Below are 7369 nucleotides of genomic sequence, written 5' to 3'. Positions count from 1 at the left end.
CTCCAGAATCCAGGGGCTGTACACAGTGCTTTACTCTGGGGAACTTTTCTTCCTTTGTACCTGTTCTCAGTCTCACAGGGGTCTGTTTTTGTGTGTTGTTGGGGTTTCTTTTTTCTTTTTCTTTTTAGAGAGGGAGGGAGAGAAGAGGGCACAGAAGGAGAGGGAGAGAGAGAGTCTTTTTTTAAAATATTTTATTTATTTGAGAGAATGAGATAGAGCATGAGAGGGGGGAGGGTCAGAGGGAGAAGCGGACTTCCTGCTCAGCAGGGAGCCTGATGCGGGACTCGATCTCGGGACTCCAGGATCATGACCTGAGCTGAAGGCAGTCGCTTAACCAACTGAGCCACCCAGGCACCCGAGAGAGAGTCTTAAGCAGGCTCCATACTCAGTGTGGAGCCCAACGCAGGGCTTGATCTCACAACGCTCAGATCACAACCTGAGCCAAAATTGAGTCAGATGTTTAACTGACTGAGCCACCCAGGTACCCCTGTTTTTGTGTTTTAAAATTCTAGGGGCTCCTGTGTGGCTCAGTTGGTTAAGCATCTGCTTTCGGCTCAGATCATGATCTCCAGGTCCTGGGATCTAGCCCCACATCAGGCTCCCTGCTCAGTGGGGAGTCTGCTTCTCCCTCTCTCTCTGCCCCTCCCGCCCCCGCTTGTGCTCTCTCTCTCAAACAAGTAAATAAAATCTTAAAAAAAAATTAACTGAATTATAACTTGTGTAAAAGTTCATAAATCTTAGTGCACACCTTGTGAATTTTATATATGTCTACACCACCATATCAAGATATTAAACATTTTGGGCGCCTGGGTGGCTCAGTTGGTTGGGCGACTGACTTCGGCTCAGGTCATGATCCCGGAATCCCGGGATCGAGTCCCGCATCAGGCTCCCTGCTCAGCGAGGAGCCTGCTTCTCCCTCTGACCCTCCCCCCCCCATGTACTCTCTCTCTTTCTCGCTCTCTCAAATAAATAAATACATCTTAAAAAAAACAACAAGATAGTAAACATTTTATCTCCCCAGAAGCTTCCCTTGGGCCCTACCCTGGCCAATAAGCCCCATCCAGAGGTAATAAGTGTTTTTGTTTTTTTTGTTTTTTTTTTTTGACACTCTGCAGGTTTATTTCTAAAATTCAACTAGGAAACAAAACCTTGGTGCTTGGAAAGGCCCATGTGCAACAGCGCTGGCCCCAGCGTTTGTGGGGCTGGATGCCGCAGCAGGAGGAGGGTAGGACAGATGGTCTGGGTGGCTAGTCCCAACCACAGGAGTCCAGGATGAGCCACCAACGAGGCCGATGGGGATGTCCAAGCCATCCTGGCTGTGTCGATTTCTGTCACCATAGATTTGTTTTTCCTGTTCATAGAAATGGAACCCACACTCTACCCTCTTGTGGCTGGTTTTTCATTTAATATAGTGTCTGTGAAATTTATCTTTGTCACATGATCAGTAGTTTATTCTCTTTAAAAACTGTTGGGTAATATTCCATTGTCTGAATATCCAACAGCCAAAACATTCCATTCTGTTTATGGACATTTGGGTTCTTTCCAGGTTTTGCTGTTAGGAATAAAGCTGCTGTGAATGTTCTTGGACAAGTCTTACTGTGAACAAATGTTCTCATTTGTCTTAGGTGTCAGCCTGGAGCAGAATCGCTGGGTCTTTGTGTAAGCAGACCGTGAGCTGTGGTATATACTACCAACAGTTTTCCAAAGTGGTTGAAACAATTCTTACATTCATCATCAATGCATGAAAGTTTGGTTTGCTTCATGTCCTGATAATGCATGCTACCATTAGTTTAATTAAATTACTTTTTAAAAATTTAAATTGAATTTACATATAGCATATTATTAGATTTAGAGGAAGAGTTTAGTGATTGATCAGTTGCATACAACACCCAGTGCTCATTACATTAAGTGCCCTCCTTAGTGCCCATCCCCCAGTTACCCCATCCCCCCACCCTCCTCCCCTCCAGCAACCCTCAGTTTGTTTCCTGTAGATAGGAGTCTCTTATGGTTTGTCTCCCTCTCTGATTTCATCTTATTTTATTTTTTTCTCCCTTCCCCTGTGATCCTGTTTTGTTTCTTAACTTACACATATGAGTGAAATCATATGATAATTGTTTTTCTCTGATTGACTAATTTTGGCTAGCATAATACCCTCTAGTTCCATACATGTCATTGCAAATGGCAAGATTTCATTTTTTGATGGCTGAGTAATATTCTATTACACACACCCACACACACCCAGACACCCACACACACCTTTATCCATTCATCTGTCAATGGACATCTGAGCCCTTTACATATTTTGGCTATTGTGGACATTGCTGCTATAAACATTGAGGTGCATATGCCCCTTTGGATCACTATGTTTGTATCCTTTGGGTAAGTACCTAGTAGTGCATTTGCTGGGTGTAGGGTAGCTCTATTTTCAACTTTTTTGAGGAACCTCCATACTATTTTCTAGAGTGACTGCCCCAGTTTGCATTCCCACCAGTGGTGTAGGAGGGTTCCCTTTTCTCTGCATCCTTGCCAACATCTGTTGTTTCCTGACTTGTTAATTTTAGCCATTCTGGAGGGTGTAAAGTGGTATCTCATTGTGGTTTTGATTTGTATTTCCCTGATTCCAGGTGATGTTGAGCATTTTTTCATGTATCCGTTGGCCATTTGTATGTCTTCTTTGGAGAAATGTCTGTTCATGTCTTCTGTCCATTTCTTGACTGGATTATTTGTTCTTTGGGTATTGAGTTGGTAAGTTCTTTATTGATTTTGGGTACTAGTCCCTCATCTGATAAGACATTCGCAAATATCTTCTCCCATTCTGTCAGTTGTCTTTTGGTTTTGTTGACTGTTTCCTTCCTGCAAAAGCTTTTTATTTTGATGAAGTTCCAATAGTTCGTTTTTGCTTTTGTTTCCCTTGCCTTTGAAGACATGTCTAGCAAGAAGTTGCCCTGGCCAAGGTCAAAGAACTTGCTGACTGTGTTCTCCTGTAGAATTTTGATGGATTTCTGTCTCACATTTAGGTCTTTCATCCACTTTGAGTCTATTTTTGTGTATGGTGTAAGAAAATGGTCCAGTTTCATTCTACATGTGGCTGTCCAGTTTTCCCAACACCATTTGTTGAAGAGACTGTCTTTTTTCCATTGAATATTCTTTCCTGCTTTGTCGAAGATTAGTTGACCATAGAGTAGAGGGTCCATTTCTGGGCTCTTTATTCTGTTCCATTGATCTATGTGTCTGTTTTTATGCCAGTACCATGCTGTCTTGATGATCGCAGCTTTGTAATACATCTTGACTTCCAGAATTGTGATGCCTCCAGCTTTGGTTTTCTTTTTCAACATTCTTTTGGCTATTTGGGGTCTTTTCTGGTTTCATACAAATTTTAGGATTGTTTGTTCCAGCTCTGTGAAAAACGTTGATGGCATTTTGACAGGGCTTGCATAGAATGTGTAGATTTCTATGGGTAGCATGGACATTTTAACAATATTTATTCTTCCAATCCATGACCATGGAATGTTTTTCCATTTCTTTGTGCCTTCCTCAATTTTTCATAAGTGTTCTATAGTTTTCAGAGCACAGATCCTTTGCGTCTTTGGTTAGGTTCATTCGTAGGTATCTTATGGTTTTTGGTGCAATTGTAAATGGGATCATCCCTTATGTGCATTGATTTTATATCCCGCCACTTTGCTGAATTCTTGTATGAGTTCTAGCAATTTTGGGGTGGAGTCTTTTGGGTTTTCCACAGAGTATCTTGTCATCTGCAAAGAGTGAGAGTTTGATTTTTTCTTTTCTGATTTGGATGCCTTTTAATTCTTTTTGTTGTCTGATTGCTGAGGCTAGGACTTCTAATACTATGTTGAACAACTGTGGTGAGAGTGGACATCCCTGCCGTGTTCCTGATCTTAGAAGAAAAGCTCTCAGTTTTTCCCCATTGAGGATGATATTCACTGTGGGTTTTTCATATATGGCTTTTATGATATTGAGTTATGTTCCCTCTATCCCTACACTGTGGAGAGTTTTAATCAAGAAAGGATGCCATGTTTTTCAAATGCTTTTTTCTGCATATTTTGAGAGCATTATATGGTTCTTGTCCTTTCTTTTATTCATGTGGTATATCACATTGATTGATTGGGGGATGGAGAACGACCCTTGCAGTGCAAGAATAAATCCCATGGGGTCATGGTGAATAATCCTTTAATGTACTGTTGGATCCTATTGGCTAGTATCTTGGCGAGAATTTTTACATCCATGTTCCTCAGGGATATTGGCCTGTAATTCTTTTCTTTGGTGGGTTCTTTGTTCAGGTTTTGGGATCAAGGTAATGCTCGCCTCAAAGAAAGAGTTTGGAAGTTTTCCTTCTACTTCTATTTTTGAAACAGCTTCAGAAGAATAGGCATTCTTTAAATGTGTGGTAGAATTCCCATGGGAGGCCATCTGGTCCTGGACTCTAGTTTTTTTGTGTGAGTATTTTGATTACTGCTTCAATTTCTTTGCTGAGTATGGCTCTGTTCAGGTTCTCTATTTCTTCCTGTTTCAGTTTTGGTAGTTTTATGTTCCTAGGAATGTATCCATTTCTTCCAGATTGCCTGATTTGTTGGCATATAGTTGCTTATAATATGTTCTTATAATTGTTTGTATTTCCTTCGTGTTGGTTGTGATCTCACCTCTTTTATTTATGATTTTATTTATTTGGGTCCTTTCTCTTTTCTTCTTAATAAGTCTGGCTAGGGGTTTATCAATCTTATTAATTCTTTAAAGAACCAGCTCCTAGTTTTGTTCATCTGTTCTACTGTTCTTTTGATTTCTATTTCATTGATTTCTGCTCTAATCTTTATTATTTCTCTTCTTGTGCTGTATTTACTCTTAGTTTGCTGTTCTTTCTTCAGCTCCTTTAGGGGTAAGGTTAGGTTGTGTATTATTTGAGACTTTTCTGGTTTTTTTGAGAAAGGCCTGTATTACTATATACTTCCCTCTTAGGACCACCTTTGCTGCATCCCAAAGGTTCTGAACAGTTGTGTTTTCATGAATTTTTAAAGTTCTTCTTTAATTTCCTGGTTGACCCATTCATTCTTTAGTAGGATTCTCTTTAACCTCCATGTATTTGTGTTCTTTCCAAATTTCCTCTTGTGATTGAGTTCAATTTTTAAAACACTGTGGTCTAAGAATATCCAGGGAGTAATCCCAATCCTTTGGTACTGGTTGAGAGGTGATTTGTGACCCAGTATGTGATCTATTCTGGAGAATATGCCATTGCACTCAAGAAGAATGTGTATTCTGTTGCTTTAGGATGAAGTTTTCTGAATATATTTGTGAAGTCCATTTGGTCCAGTGTATCATTCAAAGCCCTTCCTTCCTTTTTGATCTTCTGCTTAGCGTACCTGTCCATTGCTATGAGTGGGGTGTTAATGTCCCTGACTGTTCTTGTATTGTTATCAACATGTTTCTTTAATTTTCTTATTAATTTGTTTATATAATTGGCTGCGCCCAAGTTAGGGATATAAGTATTTACAATTATTAGCTCTTTGTTGGACAGACCCTTTAATTATGATATAGTGTCCTTGTTCATCTCTTACTACAGTCTTTGGTTTAAAATCTAGTTTGTCTTATATAAGGATTGCTACCTCAGCTTTCTTTTGATGTCCATTAGCATGTTAAATGGTCCTCCACCCTCTCACTTTCAATCTGGAGCTGCCTTTGGGTCTAAAATGAGTCTCTTATGGACAGCATATTGATGGGTCTTGTTTTTTTATCCAATCTGATACCCCGTGTCTTTTGATTGGGGCTTTTAGCCCATTTACATTCAGAGTAACTATTGAAAGATATGAATTTAGTGCCATTGTATTATCTGTAAAGTCCCTGTTTCTGTATATTGTCTCTGTTCCTTTCTGGTCTTTGTTACTTTTGGGCTCTCATTTCACTCATTAAATCCCCTTTAATATTTCTTGCAGGGCTGGTTTCGTGATCAGAAATTCTTTTGGTTTATGTTTGTCCTGGAAGCTTTTTATCTCTCCTATTTTGAATGACATCCTAGGTGGATAAAGTATTCTTGGCTGCATATTTTTCTCATTTAGCACCCTGAATATATCATGCCAGTCTCTTCTGGCTTGCCAGATTTCTGTAGACAGGTCTGCTTCCAGACTCAGGTTTCTACCCTTGTAGGTTAAGAACTTCTTGTCTGAGCTGCTTTCAGGAATTTCTCTTTCTCTTGAAATTTGCCAGCTTCACTATTGTATGCTGAGGTGTTGACCTATTTTTATTGATTTTGAAGGGGGTTCTCTGTGCCCCCTGGACTTGAATGCCTGCTTCCTTCCCCAGATTAGGGAAGTTCTCAGCTATAATTTGTTCAAATAAACCTCTGCCCCCCCCTTTCCTCTTCCTCTGGGACCCCAGTTATTCTAATATTGCTTTGCTTTATGGTATCACTGTTATCTGGAATCCTCCCCTTGTGATCCAGTAGTTGTTTATCTCTCTTTTTCTCAGCTTCTTTATTCTCCATCATTTTGTCTTCTATATCACTGACTCTCTCTTCTACCTCATTCATCCTAGAAGTTAGAGCCTCCATTTTTGCTTGCATCTCAGTAATAGCCTTTTGAATTTGGCCTGATTAGATTTAGTTTTTTATTTCTCCAGTAAGGGATTCTCTCATGTCTTCTATGCTTTTTTCAAGCCCAGTTTGTATCATTTTTAAAAAATTTAAATTCAGTTAGCCAAGTTCAGCTTGTATCTTTATAATAGTTGCTTTGAATTCTAGTTCTGATGTCTTACTTATATCCATATTGATTACCCCTGATATTGAGTGCTGCCTCTTATTCTTTGTTTTGGGTGAGTTCTTCTCTCTCATCATTATGTCCAGAAAATAATAGATGAAAGAGAGAAAATACAAAAATAGCAACAACACCAGAAAAATACAGACTAAACAAATTGGGGGATAACAGAAACAAACAAACAGAAGAGAGAGAGAGAGAGATCAAACCAGAAGTTGAACAGAACACAAGAATAAATTAGATCCTGGCAGTATTTTGGTCTGTTTGTTAGAAGAAACTATATACCAAAATAGGAAAAAAGAAAAAAATATACAAAAATAAATTTAATACAATGAAAGGAAACCAAAATACAAAAGGAAACCAAAAATGCAAAAATATATATAATGTAAATATAAAAATAAAATTGAAAAAGACTTAAAAAAAGAATTGATAAAATAAGAAATTAGTTGAAAAAAAAATGTAAAACTGAAAAACTAAGGAATAAGAAGAAAAAAAATCATGAATGCTATATACTGTTTTCCCTGAGAGTTGGAGTTTTGCATCTCTCTATGATCAGTAAACTTGGCGCTAGCTGGTTTTTCCTGCTGGTCTTCTAGGGGAGGTGCCAATTG

Source organism: Eumetopias jubatus, unplaced genomic scaffold, assembly GCF_037043125.1.
Source record: "Eumetopias jubatus isolate StellerSeaLion01/CBP00866 unplaced genomic scaffold, mEumJub1_p1.0 scaffold_1, whole genome shotgun sequence".
NCBI classification, from domain to species: Eukaryota; Metazoa; Chordata; class Mammalia; order Carnivora; family Otariidae; genus Eumetopias; species Eumetopias jubatus.
Note: the sequence above shows the minus strand (reverse complement) of the source record.